General features: G+C 51.2%; 1 protein-coding gene and 1 long non-coding RNA gene across 7 annotated transcripts in view; one reads left to right on the top strand and one right to left on the bottom strand.

Annotated features, from left to right (window-relative positions):
* The window catches only part of TSPAN18 (tetraspanin 18), a 186010-nt gene that overhangs the window by 85121 nt on the left and 80343 nt on the right, over positions 1–20546 (bottom strand). The gene's annotated exons all lie outside the window — the stretch shown is intronic.
* Positions 3698–9669, top strand: LOC140612663 (uncharacterized). Of its 4 annotated transcripts, none has more exons than XR_012013799.1 (5): positions 3698–3914; positions 5807–6646; positions 7486–7742; positions 7896–7992; positions 9144–9669. It is a non-coding gene; the product is annotated as an uncharacterized lncRNA (long non-coding RNA). The 4 variants fall into 4 exon arrangements; XR_012013800.1 differs by lacking the exon at positions 9144–9669 and adding an exon at positions 8527–8864 and having other exon boundaries at positions 7504–7742; XR_012013798.1 differs by lacking the exon at positions 9144–9669 and adding an exon at positions 8626–8863.

The following is a 20546-nucleotide window of genomic DNA, read 5'->3' as shown; positions in this document are numbered from 1 at the left end:
GGCATCTCTTATCCCAGATCTTCACTCAGCTCCCTCCTTCATTTCCTACAGGTCTCTGCTCAGATGTCACCTCCTCCAAAAGGCCTTCCCAGACCAGATTGTCGCGGGCCCTCCAGTCACTCCCTGAAGGCCAGCTCCCTGAGAACAGAGATTTGGCTCACTGTTCGCCCAGCACAGAAAATATGGCCCAGTGCATCGTAGACACCCACACACATTTGTGAAGGAATGAGTGAGTGAGTGAATGAATGACCCAGACACTCTGACTACCTGCACTTTGCCAACAGGACAGGGGAGCGGTCAGTGCACTGTGTAAATAAGCAAACTGACATCCAGGTCTCGCTCTGTGGGGCCTGCCTGCTTCAAAGTTCTGGGGTCCCCAGGCCTGTGAGGGCTCAGGTGAGGGACGCTGAAAGCCACGGACAGAGAACCGTAACGACACTCAACAGCTCTAGCGTACCATGAAGCCCTGACGTCTCTCCTTTGGGCCACATCTTTCGTCTGCGTCCAGAGCTCCGAGCACACATTATCTTTCCATCAGTTCCCGAGGTAGGAGACAGCCTTTCAACAGGTCTGATGGGGCGGGACAGATCAGGGTTCCCAGATGACCTCTTCAGCTTTTCTGCTCCCGCCCAACGCCAGAACTCAAACCACTGTCTAGTGGACCACAGCTCCACAGGCCTAACACGACAGCAGCATGGGGGCTTTTGACAAAAACTCTTCCTTCATTGTGAATTAGTTGGCAACATTTAACAAATGGGAAGCATCTCTTGAGTTTCAGGACGCCTGGGTGGCTCAGTGGTTGAGCATCTCCCTTCGGCCCAGGGCGTGATCCCGGGGTCCTGGGATCGAGTCCCATATCAGGCTCCCTGCAGGGAGCCTGCTTCTCCCTCTGCCTATGTCTCTCCTCTCTCTGTGTGTGTGTCTCTTATGAATAAATAAATAAAACCTTAAAAAAATCTGAGTTTCCAACTTCTTTGTTTTTAAGTCCGGAAGATCTGAAAATACTGGACCAGCAAAGTAGCTTTTGTCATTAGATGGAGGACAAGTTGAAGTTTGTCATGGTCCTTGCGGCTCCCTGGTGTCACCCAAGCCAGAAAGCCACGGTCTAAATGCCCATTATCACTGAGCCTTGGCTCCTGGTTGGTTTTTCGGTCTGTCTCTCACCCGCTCACTTCTTTATGATAGCTGCCTGGCCCCTGTGGGAACCTGAGTGATTCCGAGGCTAAGCGCCTTCTGCCTCAGTTTCCTTATCTGTAAACCAGATGATCTTCTGTGCTAAAATCGAAGAAGATAATGAACATGCACATGACTACAGACTATGAATGCTATTGAACTGATACTTGGTAAATAGTTCTCTTTCCTTGTCCCGGCTAGCTACATTGGTCCAGCCATTTGCTCTCCAATAGGTAAAAAAAAAAAAAAAAAAAAAAAAAAAGTAGTGACTCCTTGATGCCAAGTGCCCTAGGAGACATGGGAATGCGGCGGCATTCACAAACTCTTATTAAAGAAGTAATCCAGCAAATCAATCTGTAATTCCAGTTTGAAATATGTGCCATGAAGGCAATAAATTGAGTGGAATAAGAGAGAAGAGGAAGGTGTCCCCAAGGAGGTGGATCTGAGCCGAACACTGAAGGATAAGAGGGTGAGTGCAGAGGGCTGGGCAAGTGCTCTAAAAAGAAGGAACAGCCAGTGCACAGCCCTGATGCAAGAAGGGGCCCTTGCTGTTCTAGGAACTGACATGAGGCTGGTAGGGAGTGGGTGAGATGGTGCATCAGAGTAGCGATTTTATTCTCCATGCAGTGGGAGCACAAAATGCTGAGAGGCATGGTTGCTTCACACTGCCTTTTCCCAAAATGTCTGGGCTGTAAAATAACAATAAGCTACTGCTACAAACTTATTAAAATGGCTAAAATCCAAAAAAGCTGATAATACCAAATGCTGGTGAGGATGCAGAGCAACATAGACTGCCATTCATTGTTGATGGGAATGCAAGCCGGTGCAGCCACTTTGGAAGATGACTTGGTTGTTTCTTATCAAACTAAACATACTCTTACCATAAGAACCAGAAATCGTCTTCCTGGGGTGCCGGAGGCACCCAGTCGATTAAGCATCTGACTCTGGGTTTCTGCTCAGGTCATGACCTTAGGGTCCTGAGATTGAGCTCCACATCGGGCTCCACACTCAGCGTGGAGTCTGCTTGTCCCTCTCCCTCTGCTCCTCTCCGCCCTCGCCTGTCTCGCTCTCTTGAATAAATACTCTTTTTTTTTAATTTTTATTTATTTATGATAGTCACAGAGAGAGAGAGAGAGAGAGAGGCAGAGACACAGGCAGAGGGAGAAGCAGGCTCCATGCACCGGGAGCCCGACGTGGGATTCGATCCCGGGTCTCCAGGATCGCGCCCTGGGCCAAAGGCAGGCGCCAAACCGCTGCGCCACCCAGGGATCCCTTGAATAAATACTCTTAAAAAAAAGAGAGAGACACCATCTTCTTTAGTGTTTACCCAAATGAGTTAAAAATTGCTGTCCACACAAAAAATGGCACACAAATGTTTATAGGGGCTTTGTCCATGATCATCACCACCAAAAAACTGGAAGCAACCAAGATGTCCTTAAATAGTATAAAGAAACTGCAGAACTTCCATACAATAGAATATTATTCAGCAATAAAAGAAATGAGCTATCATGCTGGAAAGAGACATGTGGGAACCTTAAATGCGTATCACTTAGTCAAAAAAGCCAATCTAAAAAGGCCACATACTGTGTGATTCCAACCATGCAACATTCTGGAAGAGGAAAAACAATAGAGTCAGTGAAAAGACCAGTGGTTGTCAGGGGTTGGGGAAGGCAGTGAGGACAGGGAATAAGGGAGGGAGTGATGAATAGGTGGGACACAGGGGCATCTTCGGGCAGCAAAACGACCCATACGGTAATGATGGGCACGTGTCAGTACACATTTGTCAAAACCCATACAATGTGCAACACCAAGAGCGAGCTCTAATGTAAATTATGGACGTTAATTAAAGCCTCAGTGGCGGGTCATCAGTCACAACAACTGTTCCACAATAATGCAAGATGTAAATAATAGGACAAACTGCCGTGGTTGCATATTTTGGGAACTCCCTATTTTCTGATTAAATTTTTTGTAAACCTAAAACTGCTGTAAGTAAATGAAGTCTATAAATTAAGACATAAATGTATACATATATATATATTTATTTTTATATATATTTTAAAGATTTTATTTATTTATTCATGAGAGAGAGAGAGAGAGAGAGAGAGACAGGCAGAAGGAGAAGCAGGCTCCAAGCAGGGAGCCCGATGTGGGACTTGATCCCGGGTCTCCAGGTTCACCCCCTGGCAGGCGCCAAACCGCTGAGCCACCCAGGGATCCATATATATATATATATATATATATATATATATATATATTTTTTTTTTTTTTTTTTTAAATCTGGGCTGAAGGTAGAGAGACCGGGTTAGCAGGATGGGCTGAGTGGCAGGGGGAGAGCAGGAGTCCACGGGGGAGATGGTGGAGGCTTCCACGAGGGTGATGATGGAGAGGAGGAGGGTGGACCCAAGAGTTACTTAGGGGGTAAAATTCACAGGACCTGATAGTGATGGGCTGTCTGAGGGCATAAAGGCGGGAGCGAGTCAAAGAAGTTTCCTTGGCAATGGCCCTGACAGTAGGTGGACTGAGGCTCTATTCATCGCAGGTGGGCTGCAGAGGGGGGAACAGGACTGGTGGAAGAAAGCCGAGAAGCCAGTACAGAGCTTGTGGAAAATCCAGATACTAGGGATGTGGGCCTGGAATTTCGGCAAGCAGTCTAGCTGGAAGGTCGGGAATCTTCTTCCTCCTATGGAAGCGAGCTCAATCCAGCCAGCCTGTCTGGGGCCCCTCCTCAGAGCGATGGCACTGTAGGTTTTCCCATGGCGACCTCAGCCCTGCAAAGGTTCTCCCCATCCCTCCACAGATAGGAAACTGCGTCCCAGAGGAATCAGAGGCCCTCCAGCCAGCCCGCAGCAGGCTGGTCATGGGCTCCCACCTCTTCGCCACCTTCTTTTGCAGGATTCCAGAATGCCCTTTCCCCCGTGCACCTGTTCCCAAAGCCCCCGGCACACCTGGTCTGGAGCACACACACGAGTTTCCTAGCTGGGAAGGTAGCTTCTGCTGTGCTGCAGAACATGGAAATGGGTCTCGAACACCCCAAGCTGCTCCACCCCCAGCTGCTTTGGGGAATATTCTAAATCACCTATGGTCGGGTAGACCAGGTTTTCACAAGTGGATAATTTGAGCCTGAGTTCAGGCTGAGACTGTGACAAAAATGATAGGTGACAAAACTGTCCCCCTTCCTCTGGTCCAGTGCAGACATGCGAGTCCTGGGCTCAGGAGGGACCGAGGGACAAGGGGAAACTATGGCCAAGAAGGGAGGACAGAGATTGGGGCAGGTGGGAAGGCAGTGGAGACAAGCCAAGTGGGGTCCGGGCTGGGGATGGACGCTCAGCCAAGCTATCTGGAACCCGTTCTTTCTAGATGTTGGCATATGGGCCAGGTGATAGAGGCAGGGCCGGGCAGATGGCAGGGAGGGTGAACGCACGCTGTGTCTTCGTTCCTTGCTTCTTTCGCGCCGACTGTTTTATCCCACATCCCCAGAACCCTGGGCTTGGTTTCTGCCTCTGTTCCCTCTCTCCATACTTCTCCCCCAAGAGCCCATCCCCGACCTCCGGAGGCCCAGAGCGGGGCACACCGAAGGTGGCGACACAGTCATCGCTTGATTCGACTCTCCCACCCATCCGTCCATTTCATAGATGAGGCGACTGAGGCTCGGGGGGCAGTAAGGGATCTCAGGGTCACACAACTTCAGTGTCAGGGAGCCAGGTCTCAGATGCATCCCACCTGGCCCCCAACATGAGCTCAGCATCAGAAATCATACAAGACAGGAGCTCTCCAAGGGTGAGGCCCCTCCTGAGCCTGCGGAGCACTCATCGATGACGCCCAAGGCCTGCTGGTCTTGGTCAGTCTATGGGTTTTCCACGCTGGGATCCCTGTCATGGGTTCGGTTCCATCAGGGACCTGGAAGGGCAGCCCCAGAGCCTGGAGGTACCCGGATGGGGCCTGAGGTCAAATGACGGCAGCGAGCCTGGGAAGCCATCAGGCTGACAGGAAAGATTAGGTGGGTGCAGTGTCCCGCGCCCCTCAGGGGCCGGTCACCCAGGCAGCGCCCTCACCAACTAAAGGCTCCAGGGCAGGCAGGGAGCACCCTAGAGTCCAACATCTTCAGGTGCGGAAGAAAGATCCTCCCAACCAGGTAAGGCTAGGGCCAGCTGGGCACAGGAGCCTGAAGGCCAGGCAGGGGGAAAGGCGTCCAGGAGACATGACATTACACGGAGAGTAAAACCCTGCCCTTCCCCGGGCCCCCTGGACAGCGCCACCTGTTCCGGCTGACTCTTGCTCTGCTCAGAATACGAGCTCCTGTGCGTGTCCAGCCAGACACACAGGCCACACAGACACTAAGAGGCAGACCCATGGCATTTATTTTTAAAATAAATCCTTGGCCCTACCACCTGCTAGCTGTGTGACCTTGGGTAAGTTACTTAACCACTCTGTGCATCAGTTTCCTCATCCCTAAAAGGAGCGAGAGAAGATGAGGCATATAAAAGTCTGAGCACAGCGTCAGGCACACGGCAAGCTTAGGTGCTCGTCCTGGAGATACAGCCAACAGCCCTGCGGATGATCCAAAAAAGCCTGAGGTTCATGTACCAGTGGAGGCAAGCTTTTTTAATTTATTGTTATTATTTCTTTATTTTAGGTTTTCCCTGCTCTAGGAAAGCCCTGGTTAAAAACACCCGGTTTCCAAGGCCACCTTGCCTTGCGTGTGCTACAGGCCAAGCCAAGCAAGCACCCAGCGCTAAGCACACTACCGGGAAAACAAGCCGGCAGGGTCTCTGTTGTATAAACCCGGGACGTCTGGGGGTCCACAAAGAGGCCTTGTAAACGAATCCAGGCCCCGGGTGATAGGGAAACCCAGACGGCCGCCCTGACCCGTTTCTATCGGGCTCAAGCGCCACTCCAGAGACATTCCAGAACCCTTTAACGAGACAGCCAGACCTGGCTCCTGTTTCCTGGTCACAGAGAGCTGCAGGCCTCACTTGCTTGGGCCACATCCAGTCCCGCAAGACCAGCCTCGCGCCAGGAGGGGTTCAGCCCGAGGACTCCGCAGTAGACGCCACGAGCGCAGCAAGGGTGACAAAAGGCAACGGGACCCCGTGAGAGGTGAAGGGGGTGCTGGAGTCGGGCACAACCCCACATAAAGCTCCCCCGGTGCCTGGCTGTGGAAGGTGCTGGAAAAACGTCAGCACCCACCTGCCTGCCTTCTAACAGTCCTTTGCCTGGAGTCAGAGAATTAAAGGGACCCCTTTGTCCACTTGGATGCTGAGAAGACACCGAGGATGCTCAGGTCAGACCACCTCTGGTCTCGTGGCGTGGGGCCCTGAGCAGCACCCACGCCCCCAAAAGCAGTCAACCTCTCCCTCCTCAGCACCACCCCTTCAGCCGGGGCACACTCTGCTGTTTTCCTGGCCCCACTGGACTACGAGGATCTGTTTGGTGTCAGTCTCTAGGACCAGGAAAGACTTCGTTGAGGACAGGGGTGAGCAGAAGTTGAGTTTTACATTCCCAGAACCAAGCAAAGTCCTTGGCATGAGCTGGTGCCAATATGCGTCTGTGGCATCGATGGACGGATGATGGATAATGGATAGATGGATGGATGGATGGATGGATGGATGGATGGATGGATGGTAGCAGTGTCCCCATGAAAGCATCAGATGTGCAGTCTGTCCTTCCTCAGGCTTCTCCCCAGAGGAAACAATTATCTCAACAATCACAGCACAGTTAAAACAGGCCCTACAGGAAGCCCGGCCCATGTTTACACTGAAACCTCGTCTCAGTGGGTGCCGAGGAGCAAGCCTCCAAATCACAGGCACAGACCCTTGGGCCCCGTGCTTTATCTCTGTGCTTTCTCCTTCCTCCCATTGTCCCGCCTGGCTTCCCACAGCCCCAGGCAGGGGCCAGCTTTGTTTGGAGGTCACAGAGCCCGGACTGCCCCAAGACGCAAGGTGGAGCAGAATGACCCACTCCCCTCCTGGGGGAATATTCTTTTCAGATCTTTCCCAGAGACCCTCCCCTCTCAGCTTGGTTTCCTCAGAGACACAGAGGCCACCACAGCTCCTGTCCCTGCCCCCTTAGCCTGCTGGCTGGTGGTTGGAGGCCCCCAGAGAGGCCACCAGATAAGCCACACCAGATAAGTCACCAGGACCAACAAGTTTGAAGGTTTAAATAATGACAGTTAGAAGGGGCGGGGAATAAGGGGCACTGATCCAACCTTCCCTAGCAGAGGGGGAAGCACCCAAATGCACAAGTGCCCAGAACCTAGAGATTTCTTTTCTTTCTTTCTTTTTTTTTTTTTTTCATTCTTTTTTTTTTTTAAAGACTATTTCTTTATTTAAGTTAGGGGGCGTGCAGAGTGAGCGAGAGTCCGAGCAGTGGGGAGAGGGAGAAGCAGGCTCCCACCAAGCAGGAAGCTTGTTGGGGCTCGATCGCAGGACCATGACTTAAGCTGAAAGCAGACGCTTATCAGACTGAGCCACCCAGGTACCCCAGGAGCCTAGAGATTTCTTAGAACTCAGCTGAACTTGAAGAAACCCGGAGGCCTTAACTCCCAACTCCCAACTATGACAATGAGGCAGGTTTGACTCTGGAGGGAAGACCTGGGAAAGCAGGACATGGTGGTGGCGGTGGTGGTGGCGGTGGTGGGGTCAGTACCAAGCCTTGTGTTACAGCTGATTTCCAGCAGCTGGCCACGGAGCAGAACTCCAGAATGTGTTCGTTCTTACAGCCAGGAAGAAGCAGGCCCCATACATCCCAGGGTGGCCAACTCCTTTCTCTTGCTACCTGGCCCTAATGAGCTCCTCTAAGGGGCACAGAGAGGGACACAAGGTGCGGAAGACAGAAACATCTCACGGCAATATCCATTCTATCCATCCTGTCCTTAAACCTTAGTGGTGACCTTCCATTTCTGATGATGTAATGATACTAACGCAGCTCACGTTTACTGGGAGCCAGTGCTACACCACGAGCATTTGCCGATCCTCCCAGTAACTCGGGGTGGGGGAGAGGGGGCGGGATTTTACAATGGTTCAGAAATCTTAGGCACCTGCCTGATGTCACACAGCCAGGGAGTGAAAGAGCAAGTGCTCAAACTCAGTCCCCCCTGCTCACGCCAACCCTTAGCTCCTTACAATCCCCACAAGCTGGTCTGGGAGGACTTAATATGATACTGTGGGAGAAACTGAGGCCCTAACCAATGATTTCTCTCTCTTTTGCTCTTGGGAGCAGGGTCAGTTCTTCATCTAGAGTCTGACATTTTCTCAGACTCTTTCTCTCCAGGCTGCTGGCAAGTTCTTAGAGAGGGGTTACAACTCCAGGGCAGAGAGGGCGGCTGGCCCTCAAGTACTCCTGTTTCCCTTCCAGAGTGAAAAGTTGGGACTGGGAAGGGAACAGCCAGCCAGGAACTACATTTCCCAGCCTTCTTTGCACCTATGTGTCCATATGACTCATTCTCACCAATAGGAGTGGCAGTGGTGTGATGAGGAAGCAGAGGAGCTGTCTCAAGCTTTTCTTCCTCCTTCCATGGTGATCTTGGAAGCCACATGTTGAAGATGGAAAGGAGTAGGGGCCCCAAATACTGTGTGGAAAGCCACCCTCCACTTCCCTGAGGAGTTGCTGCATGGCAAATAAACTTGCATTATGTTAAGCTGCTGAGATTCATGGTTTATCTCTTGTGGCACCCAGCAATGTCCTCACCAATATGCTAGTCTCAGGCTCTTCAGGTATTACCAACTTTCTCATTCACACTTGTTATGGAGAATGCCCGCGAAGGCCCTAGCAACCCCCAGAACTCAGATAGAAGTTCATTCAGTCCCTGATAGCCCCAGCACTTGACCTCCCCCCTCAACGTGCAGCAGTGACTCTCTCCCTTCCCTGCCTTTCACAATCAGACTTCTCTCAAAAACGTTGGCTGCCCCTCTTGTCACCATTTCCAAATCTTCCACTCACTTCTCAACCCCATTTCTCTATTGCGGTTGCAGATTGGAGTCTCTGGACTTCTCAGAACCTTGGTTCCTGTATCGAATGGCCTCAACTTTCAGGAGCACAGCCATCCACACAGCCTGTCTATGCACCTGATTTATTCTGACCCTCATGACTACCTCAAGGGATCATTATTCAGCTCATTTCTAGACATTTCTGCAGACACCTACTGTGTGCTAGACAATGTTCCAGAAGAGGAAGAGAGGCTAAAAGAAGAAACTAGCCCTCCCCCCCTTGAGAAGCATTCAGTCCACGTAGGGTAGTCTATTCTGTTTCTCAGACAAGGAAACCAAGGCTCAGAGAAGCTAAGTGTGTAAAATAACATAGCTGATTAGTGACATCTTGCCCACTGACCTGACACACAGGAATCATCTGAAAAAGATGATCAACGAAGCTAAGGTACTTCAAAACCTTTATATGAGTCTAACTCGGAATGCCCATATGGGGACAAAAAAAAGAAATAACACAATCCAGGCTCATCTCCTCTCCCACCTTGCTGTGTTATCTGTAATGTTCTACTTAAAAGTCAAGTGCTCTTAATAATCCCCAAGGAGACCTAAGGAAATATCTTGGTCTTAATTTTAGCTCCATGCCAAATAGTCCAACATCACATTAGTCCAAATTATTTGAACTGACAAAGTTACATCCCCTCTCTGTGCTTCAGCTTCCCTGATGTACTATTTGTTTATTTATTTATTTATTTATTTATTTATTTATTTATTTATTTATTTATTTATTTATTTATGAGAGACACAGAGAGAGAGGCAGAGACATAGGCAGAGGGAGAAGCAGGCTTCATGCAGGGAGCCTGATGTGGGACTCAATCCTGGGACTCCAGGATCACACCCTGGGCCCAAGGCAGGTGCCGAATCGCTGAGCCACCCAGGGATCCCCCTGGTGTACAATTTGAGGGCTCACCTAGATGATGGCTTGGGCTCATGCAGTCCTCAATGTCTGTAACTCTAGGACATTCTTACTTGCTTACCAGACACTGGGAGCTGCCTCACGCATTCACTTGACCCTACTACTGGGTTAACATTTTACTAAGCGTGTTACAAGGTTGAAGTCATCGGTCTTCCATAACAACCCTACGGTGTAAGCGCTGTCATCTTATAGATGAAGATACCAAGACACAGAAAATTTAAATAATTTGTCCAAAGATGCACAGCAAGTAAGAGGCCAAACCAGGAGACAAACCAAGGAGTTTAGCTCTCCAGGGTTACATCGGCCCCTCCCACAGTCTCCTTTGTTTGCGAAAGGTTCTGTCCATAGCTCCTGAGGAGCAGGCCTCGGACATATGACCTTGCCCCTTTGCCACAGCTGATTGCACCAGGACCCAGGGCAGTCCATCCCCTGACCTTTGGAGGGAACGGCACAGCCTGGTGTGCTTGCACCATTCAGGCTTGCACAGGGAGGAGGTTCAGGGGGCATGGCCAGGTGTCTGTGTGGTGCTGACCCGAGATCCATGAGGACTTGGGAGTCCACTTATCAGATGGTTACGGTCAAGATAAATTAGCAGACAATGCTGGCCAAAGCAGAGAGAGCAATGAGCCACCTGGAGGGATCCTGACCAGAGATAGAATTCCTCAGACAGTTTTCTGCTCCAGGAGCTCACAGGTGCCCCATCTTTGCCCCTTGGATTTCCTGGAACCTCGAGTGTATATTGACAGCAAGCGCAGGTGGCCCTCTGTCCCCCGTAGTCCCAAGGAACTTGCTGAAACCAGAACCTCTGAGCAAATCGATTTCCCTTCTCCTTGCCAGATACCTTTGCTGGGTCTGAATGCACCTTTATAAAACCAATACATTCATAATAAGTAAGCCATTGGCTCAGGCTCTGGACTTTTCCGTAATATAGAGATTTGTGCTGTCACAATATTTACTGTAATAGGATTTGACAAACAGAGCACTGGTGTGAGAGACAGTATGTATAAAAAAAAGGGTGGGGAGAGATAGAAGGTCTAAAAAAAAAAAAAAAACCTTCCCAGCTCAAGAAAATGGAAAAAGCAGAGTGCATAACAGAGGGGAGAAAAGTCAATTAAATCATGATAATTACTTCCGCTGCCATGCCCGAGAGCAGCATGAACATCTATTAATTAGGATTTCCATGTTGACTGTGGCCATTTGACTTCAATGAGGCTGCCAGTATGCTCAGTAATAACATTCTCCCGGAGAGCAAATGTGTGAAAATATTTTTACCCTGACAATTAGCAGTTTTAAAGAACTCTAAACACACACACACACACACACACACACACACACACACACACACAGGTTCCCTGGGTCCCCGAGGTTGACATGAAATGCAGCAGTCTCCGCAGCCCCACCTCCAGTCCCAGAAGTCCAGATACCCTAACCTCACTCCTTATAATCACCACCTCCTCCCAGCTCTCTAATGAGCACTGAGATGCCTGGAGGGGTGCAAATTCCTACACAGAAGCACAGAACAGGAGCCGGGAGTGTTATCTTGTCCAGCTCATGCTTCTGGAAAGATCAGCCCAAACCACTCAAGAGAAGAGTCTGGCTTAAGGTTGACATTGAAGGATAGGGGTTCAGGATGAGTTGACTCCATCCTCAGAACCAGATTCACATCTAGAAACCAGAAGCCTCGGTGCCTTGGATACCAGTGAATGGTCTAAACAAGCCATAACACTTGGGTCTGAGAAGATGATCCTTTCTGTTGCGACAGGCAAAGACCTGCAGCGTTTGCTTGACTGTCAGGCCCAGCTGTGGATGATCAGGGTCATGAGTGGTATAAGAGATCAACTGGGCCACTTGGCAAATGAGGAAACTGAGGCTCAGGGATGTCAGGAGGTATGCTTTGAGCAGCACGGTCAGGATTCAGGCCTAGGCCTCGAGAGGCCCTAGCCAGGGCTCTTGCAGTGAGTGATACAGGCCAATCTAGGACACATCGTATTATATATATATATTATATTAGTATAATAACTATTGCTATATAGCATCTGGCACATAGAAGAAGGCAATAAATAAGAATTAATTTCCTTCTCCCTTCCCCTGCAAAGACGAGAGAAAGACATTGGTTGCCCTGTTTCTCAGCCATGGGGGGTTAGGTGGAGGATGGAGGGACAAGGGCGAGGGGGTCTCCAGCTCTGCTCCCAGTGAAGCTCTCTCAATCCCCTCAACTTGGTCCAGCAGGACTTAATATCGTACAATTGGGGAAACTGGGGCCCAGATCAATGATTTATCTCTTTTGCCCTCAGGAACAGGGTCCTCTTCTCTTTCTTCTCAGAGAAGAGAAGCAGGGAGCCAGGTCTGAGACAAATGTGGGCCATTGGGCCAACCACCCTTCAACAAAATCAGTGCCACCTCCTCGCCTTCCCTAATCAGCTGGAAATAGAGAACCCAGGCCAGAGGGGATGAGGGGGAGCAGTGGTTGCTGAATGCTCTCTGGCCAGCTGGTGGGGCTGAGCCAGGAAATCCTCTGGCCCTCAGGCCCCAGGCTCCCCCTGGCCTCAGAGCCAGGGAGTGGGGGTGGCGGGTAGGGGGGTGGAGGAAGGTCAGGGTCAGGGCCCAGGAGGCCTGTGTCCTGGAGGATGTATAGAAATAGAGTCCTCTGCACGGGCAGGGCGGCACAGGCAGGGCTCTCGGAGGGAAGTGGGCTTTCCTGCCATTCACCACCAGTTCTGTAGCAGCCAAGTTAAACAAGGGAGATTGCCCGCATCACACACCTAGCCAGAGGCAAAATTTGGATATCCTGACTTGCAGACTAGTGCTCTCTCCTCTCCTAGCCTAATAAATGTTCAAGGCTGAAGGGAGCAGATATTAGCACTCCAAGAATCAGAGGTCTGCAGACAGACTCTCCACCTTCTCGAATGGGTGACCTCAGCTGTGGGACACTCGTCTCTGGCCTCAGACTTTCCAACTACAAGGCAGGAGTAATCGCAGGTACCCCTGAGCACCGTCATCAGGCTGGATGTAAGTGAAGCCACACTGGGGAAGTGCCTGGACCGTAGTGGCTAAGGGTTTGGGCCCAAGGTCAGTGGCCTGGGCAGGCTTGAGTTCCCATGCCTCATTTCCTGTCTGTGAAGTCAATGGGGGACAGGGAAGGGCCACCCCACAGGTGCTATACCTGAAGCCCTTTGCACTGCACCTGGCACAGACTGCTGGGCTGTGGTTGGAATGTGGATCCCTCTGCACCTCAGGGGTAGCTTGACTTAGAGTTCCCTAGCCTTCCCTCGCCTGTAATAGAAATAGTCATCCACACCTTTGCCCAGATCAATCCTCTGGTGGGCACTGACTGCCTGCCCTTGACTTTGGGTCTCACCATGTGACCTGCTTTGACCAAGGAGATGTTGGAATAGAGGCATGACTGTCTCTGCATGGTGGGGAGGGCCCCCTCATGCTCTGGTCAACTCTTGTGAGAACATGTCTCTGTGGCCCCTGCCCCTTTAGCCTGGGCCCCAGAAGAACCACATAGAGAGGAGACCAGAGGTCCCAAAGGCTGTTGCTTTAAGGAGGATGAGAGACACATGGAGCAGACTCAAACCCCATCTGCAGTCAGAGCCTGGAGCCTGGAGTCCAGGCCAGGCCAGCCCAGCCAGGGTGCAGTCGATCCACAGCCCTCGAACATGAGAATAAACACTGCTTTAAGCCACTGAGCTTTGGAGTCTCTTGTGGCATTATTCTGGTGATGTCATCCAACTCCCATTTTACTATGAGAGAGAGAGGTTAAGTGACTTGTTCAAGCTCACAATGCTGGTAGACAGCAGAGCGGGGGCTTGCCCAGAGCCTTGGGCACGCTCTTAGCTGCCTCTCCAGCATTCAGAGGCAGTGATGCACAACCGGTATCCCCCGAGGGGTTGCCAAGCAGGCAGGCCCCGCACCTGCTCCTCCGGCCTCACACTTTCCCGAGAAGGAATCTTCATTAGAGTAACCTCATCTCACCTGGGTGGCTCAGCTGGTTAGGTGGTTGCTTTCAGCTCAGGTCATGATCCCAGGGGCCTGGGATCGAGCCCCAGCATCGGGGTCTATGTTCAGAGGAAAGTCTGTTTCCCCCTTTCTCTCTCCCTTTGCCTCTTCCCCTGCTCGTGCTCATGCCTGCACACTCTCTCTCTCAAATAAATAAATAAAATCTTTTAAAAAAATAAATAAAGTAGCCCCATCAGTCTGTGCCGGAGGCTGTAAACCACAGTTCTGGCACCAGAGCCCAGTTGGCCGCAGCATCCCTGCCCTAAATGTCATCTGCACCTGAGCCAGGGCACTCTGATGTATCACCTCCCCATGCTTCCTGGGCAGGGTCAGAGCAGAGGAGAAATGAGGAAGAAGGAGAAGCAGACAGCAGTAGAAAGGGCAGGCTGCCAGGCCCTGGCTGGGCTGGCCCACCCCCTGCACCCAGACAGCAGGCAGCCTGGGAGCCAGATCCTTCCAGTAAATCTACACTCACTTTGATTTGGAGACAGAATTCACTGGAGACGGCAGGTTCAGGGAGAGCAGGAAGGGACAGGAGAAGCAGGCAGTCAGCATCAATTTCTCATCGACTCATTCCCCAAGTGACTGTCAGGGCAGAGTCTCCAAATGTGCTCAGGGCCCTCACCTTCTCTGAGAAGGCAACTGTTACAGCAGAAAGAATCGGGGGGTGTGCGGTCAGATGGGTGTCATTCCTGGCTCTTTGGGCCTCAAAACCCAGAGGAAGGACTTAAGATCCATCCCCAGGGCTGCTGTGAGGACTCATGGCTTATGAGCACCAGGGCCTGGCTTACACTTCAATGCAGGACTGCACAACGGCCACTACTATTCTCTGGTGTTGGGCTGTGCCAGGGGCACACATGGCACTCAATTCTGATGACCCAGAGGAGAAAATACACAGATGCTGAAGACAGGGACAAGCACAAACATACCCAGTGTGGTCTCCTGCCACGTTCAGTCAAGAGTGATGCAGAAATGGCAAATGTATGGCATGCGTGCAGCCCTTCTCAGTCTCGTCCGTGGCAGACATCACTAATTGATTGTAGCCCTCTTTGCTGATCAACCCAGAAGGGACCTTACGATGCTCTCGGCCCGGTTCCTTGGCAGGTGCTACGATGGCTCAGAGTCGGCACTGATAGGAAATCCTATTTACCATCCCTGCTCTCGTCCAGCCCAGTTTTCTCTGCTGCAGCATCCAGGCTCCTTTATGTTCCCAGGACACCCAATCCTGTTCCCACCTGGGTGCCTCTGCTGGCCCCTCTGCCAGGCACGCTCCTCCTCGTGTCCCATAGCTGGTGGCTCTCATGCTCCACTCCCAATGGCTCCTCCTCAAAGAGGTGTGCTCCCTGACTACTCGGTCAGAAGCAGCAGCAACCATGATGCCCTGTCATCAATGTTTATTCTCTGCAGTGCACCTACCAGGAGCCACATTCATCTAAGGTATGTATTTAGTGTCCTCACCCCAGCATCCTTGGGCCTAGAAGAATTTCCAGCATCGAGTAGAGGCTCAATAAATATTTGTTGAGTGACTCCCATCAATCCTCAACAACTCAGACTCTCCCTTCTCTCTCTCTCTCTCTCTCTCTCTCTCACACACACACACACACACACACCCCAAAAAGAGCAGAGGTGATGCCTTAGGTGGGCAGGCCTCTGGACCCCACAACCCTAGTTCTGAGGGTGATCTCTGAGCCCAGCAGCCCCTGGGGAGGGGTGGACCAGCAGTGTTGCTGGGGAAGTAAGCCTCTGGCCTCTTCACTCTGAGTCACCTTCTAGGAATGGGGATGGGTTTATTTTGGGGCCGTGGTTTCAGACCTTAGATGGGTTGAGAAGGACATTGAGGTGACAGGAGAGATGCTCCCAGGCCCTGGTTCACCCTGGTCTGGGCCCAGTTGGCAGGTCAGGGTAGAAGGTGCATCTTAGCTGGGAGGCAGGAAGCCCCCCACCGCCACATGATAGTCCAGAGTCCGGGTGGGCCTCCACTTCCACACTGGCCCCAGCCTGGGGTCTCCTGGGCACTTCCAGCCCTGAAGGTCCGCATCTGCTCTCACCTCTCTCCCTACTCACCATCACCGGCGACCACCCTGGAACCTGGATGTGACTGCTCCCACTCATCACTCCCATACCCCCTCCCCTCAAACCTGATTTCCTCTGTCTAGAATGTTCCTCTGCCAGCACTTTGCAAGTCCAGCTTCTTCTCATGATGCAGGTCTTCACACAACGGTCAGATGGGTTTCAGTCCCGGCTCTCAGGACTGTCACCTCATCAAAGACATACCCGACCGCCCCCTAATATTGTTTCACGACCTCTGTAGTGCTTTCACTCCCTGACATCCTCTTGTTTATTTGCTTCCTTTAATTTTCCTCTTCTATCTCTGCCCATCAGACTTCAAACACCATTAGGCGGTACCCTGCAGGCCCTGTTCATAGCTCACATTCCTACTTGGCTGGCACTCTGTAGAGGGTCAATAAGCTATTGGCGAATGAATGAATGAACGAATGACACTGCCCATGATTCCCTGCAGGATCGGGTCCTCCTAAATGCAATTCCTCTCTGAAGCTGCTGTGCTAACCCAGGCTTGGTGAACTGCATGGAGTAGACACATACCAACTGTCAGTCCAAGAAAGAGCTGTGTCTTTTTCAGGGCCTCGGATTCCACACCAGTAAAAGGAGCCACTGCAACAAGCCAACACTTTTCAAACCCCATGACCGGAAACCTTCTGGAAGGGGCTCCCACCTGCCGCTTTGCTACTGTAGGTCCCTACTCAGCAAATGAGCAAACTCAAGACAGAGCCTCCTAGTAAAGCCCTGTCCCTCCTGTCCTGTCCTGTCCTGCCCAACAAAGGACCAACTCTTTCTTCTATGAAATAATGGGATGGGAGATGGTAGTTGCCTTTTTTTTTTTTTTTTTTAACATCCTTACTCTCCAACAGGAAGAGGCCATCAGCCAGACCCAGATGTCAGTCCCGACTTTTAAAACAAATTTTTATTGGTAAAGGAAATGAAGTCTGGACCCTCCACCCTGGTGCTCTGCTGACAGGCCACAAACAATGAGGCATTTTCCACCCCACAATGAAGAAATAAACCGCCTGAGGACTCCTTTTTTTTTTTTTTTTTTTTTTTTTTTTTTTGCTTTTGTCTGTTTCCTATTTTGGGCTTCCTTTGAAAAAGTGGTTTTGCTGCTTTATAAAGTTTGATGATCTCTGAAGGATCTGTCTCTGAGGCCCCGTTCCCAGGATCTCTGCTCCCCTGATCCTTGTTTTCACATGTCAGCCTCTGCTTTGCTCAGATTCTTCTCCAGGTCCGGGTGTGCCTGCATGCTGCGTATGCAGAGCTGGGCTGCTGGACCCCGAGGAGCCAGGATGGCTCTGCCCTGCGAGGGGCCCCCTGGTGCTCTGCTGCTGGCCACCGTGCTCTGGCCCACACACTCCTTCCTGGGCCCGTTGATGCCAGCTTTTTGCACATTTTGAAAAAAAAAAAAAAAGGCAAGATAATAGCACTTGATGTGTATTTGGCGTGTATGTCATAAGGCCAGGGCCCAGAGCCGTTGTACAACCTCCAATTTCAGCCTCACTCAGAGAGACCAGTGCCCTATTCCACATCACACAGTGAGGAGAGGCCCAAAGCCAGTTTTTTTTTTTTTTTTTTTTTAAGATTTTATTTATTCATTCATGAGAGACACAGAGAGGCAGAGACACAGGCAGAGGGAGAAGCAGGCTCTCTGCAGGGAGCCCAATGCAGGACCAGATCCTGAACCCCAGGATCACACCTTGAGCTGAAGGCAGAAGCTCAACCACTGGCGTCCCCCAAACTCAGTTCTTAGAGGAGGACTTCCTCCCAGCAGTGCTTGCTGAAGAGAAATTTCAAGAATGCTTTGGCAGCCCATCCGGGATGTGAGAAGCATAAACTGTCTCCAACTTATTCACCCTGTGCTCCTGACGCCTGGGTGTGGAGCACTGGGGCAACCCCTCAAGCACAAGCATGTTATGATCCCCGCTTTGCCCTGTGGAAACTGAGGCTCAGAGAGCTTATGTGAGTGCCCGTGATCGTACCAAGGAGTCCCGAGCGGACAAGATGGGAACGGCACCCGCATTCACTCCAAGCGAAGCCTCTTTCCTTTGTGTCTGTCCCCACGTCATGGCCATGGGTCCCTGCCCACAGGGCATTCAGCTGGCCTTTCTCTGCTCAGGGTCATCTATCTGGAAGCAGCTTGACTGAGCCCCTATCTTGCAGAGGAACGAAGCACCAGGCCGCTGAGGCCAGGGGCAGGCTGGAAGGGATGCAGAAAATCCAGGACAAACTTTGGGCCACTTCGAGAGTAAGAGACCAAGCACGGTAGACCAGGGTGGGTACGAGGTGAGGGGTATGTGGGGCTTCCGAGAGGGCAGGCTCTAGTGCTGGGGGGCTCCACAGAGACACAGCCGTGCTCTGTCATTTCACTAATTAACTCACACACACAGAGTATTTATCTCTGTCACAGAGCAAAATAAGTCATTTGTGCGCTGTGTGTGTGCTGACAGGTCCTGGCGTTCCTGGGAAGCCCAGAGGCCCCACGGGGCCGGGAGCAGCAGCTTCCCTGGGCTGGGGGCTGCCTGCACCACCCCCACCATCCCTCGGATACCCCTTTGGCTAAGAACCCACCAGCCCCTCCTCCAGCCCAATGAGACTAGTTCGTGAACCTGGTGTGTGCCTTAATGAGAACGATGCCGGACTCATCAAGGGATGAGTTGGGCGGGTAGGCAGCTGGAGAAGTCATCCTGTCATCTGCAGAGCTCCCTGTTTCCCATGGGGCTTCCTTCTCTGACTTCCCCCTTCAAGTGGGGATTGGCTGGTTCTGAAGGGGTACAGAAGTCAAAGTAACTGCTACTCCCCAACCAAAGACAGACCCTGACTTCCGGCCCTAACTTGGAACTCATCTTGGGCTTTATGTCGGTATCAGATTCCACCTTAAATACAGACACATACACACCCCAACCTTCAGACACCTAGAGCCCTCGAGCTGTTACCCTTGTCGGAAACACCTCCCACATGGGGCCCCCATTGGGAATGCCAGCCCCACCTTATCCAACAGGGATCTGTTCTCCATCCTCCAGGAACCAGATGAGAGGGTCACTCTCTGTGAAGACGAGTCCACATCCCCCATCGGTTCCCACCCTGTGTTCCAGCAGCACATGATATGCCCTCTGCAAGTGTTTATTTGCATGTTTGCCATCCCCCCTGGACTGTCTTCCATGAGAGCAGAGGAGTCGTTTAGCTTAGCGCTGCTTCTATTGTACATCAGAAACAGAAAATGCCTGGGGGTGCCTGGATGGCTCAGTCAGTTGAGCGTCTGGCTCTTGATTTCAGCTCAGGTCATGATCTTGGGGTCACGAGACTGAGCCTTGCATCAGGCTTCGTGCTCAGCACCACATCTGTTTGTCCCTCTCCCTCTGTTCCTTCCCCAGCCCCCACTCATGCACTCTCTCTCTTTCTCAAACAAATAAATAAACAAAATCTTTTAAAAAAAAAAAAAGGAAGAGAAAATGTCTAGCAAGGAAGGAAAGAGCATAGCAACAATAATCACAGAACTGAGCCCCTGCTATGAGCCAGGCACCTGGCTAAGCACATTACAAGCTGGAGTTCATTCCACAATTACCATAACCTGAAGGAACCGAGGCCCAGGGAGGTTAAGTCATTTGTTTAAGGTCATCCAGCCAGGAAGTGGCCAGATCTGAACGTAAGCCTGCAGATCTGCAAAAAACAGGCTAGTTAGGCCTGCCAGGCCACGGGCGACAGAAGTCCCAGCCTGGAGGCCCTCCTGGCGGAGACCTGGGATGCTTGTTTTGACTCCTCACAGAGAGCTGCGTGATTAATGTCCAGGTGCAGCCTGGAGAAATAGGCCGATGGCGACGCATGGTGTAGATGGCCCTGCCTGTTCACGGGGTTCACTGTGACAGCTGTCATCCCAGGAAGTGAGCTGACCCTTCTATCCTCCTTCTGGGGCTTCTTCATTTCACCGGCGACAGCCAGTTTTGCTAAAGAGCTTGTCGGCATATCAAAATAGTGCTGTGACTCCCTCACTGAGCAAACCTTTGCAGATTCCCAACTTCATACTTGGAACTAAAGGAAATTTTTTTTATCTTATTTTTTATTTTTTTTTAAAGATTTTATTTGTTTACTTAAAAGAGAGACAGAGATAGCAACAGAGAGCATGAGTTGAGCTGGGGAGGAGAGGGAGAAGCAGGATCCCCACTGAGCAAGGAGCCTGATGCAGGGGTTTGATCCCAGGAACCCGAGATCATGACCTGAGCCAAAGGCAGATGCTTAACTGACTGAGCCACCCAGGTGCCCCAGGGAATGTTTTTTTAAAAAGCATAAAATATGGTACAAGCCATCAAGGAGTTTATCACTAGAAACCTAATAATGCTTGTATTTCTAATTCTATTTCCAAGGCTAACGGTAGAATGTGACTCTCTCTCTCTCCTCACATCCTTTGAATG

This window comes from Canis lupus, chromosome 21 (genome assembly GCF_048164855.1).
Source record: "Canis lupus baileyi chromosome 21, mCanLup2.hap1, whole genome shotgun sequence".
Classification (NCBI taxonomy): Eukaryota; Metazoa; Chordata; class Mammalia; order Carnivora; family Canidae; genus Canis; species Canis lupus.
This window is presented reverse-complemented; position numbering and strand designations above follow the sequence as displayed.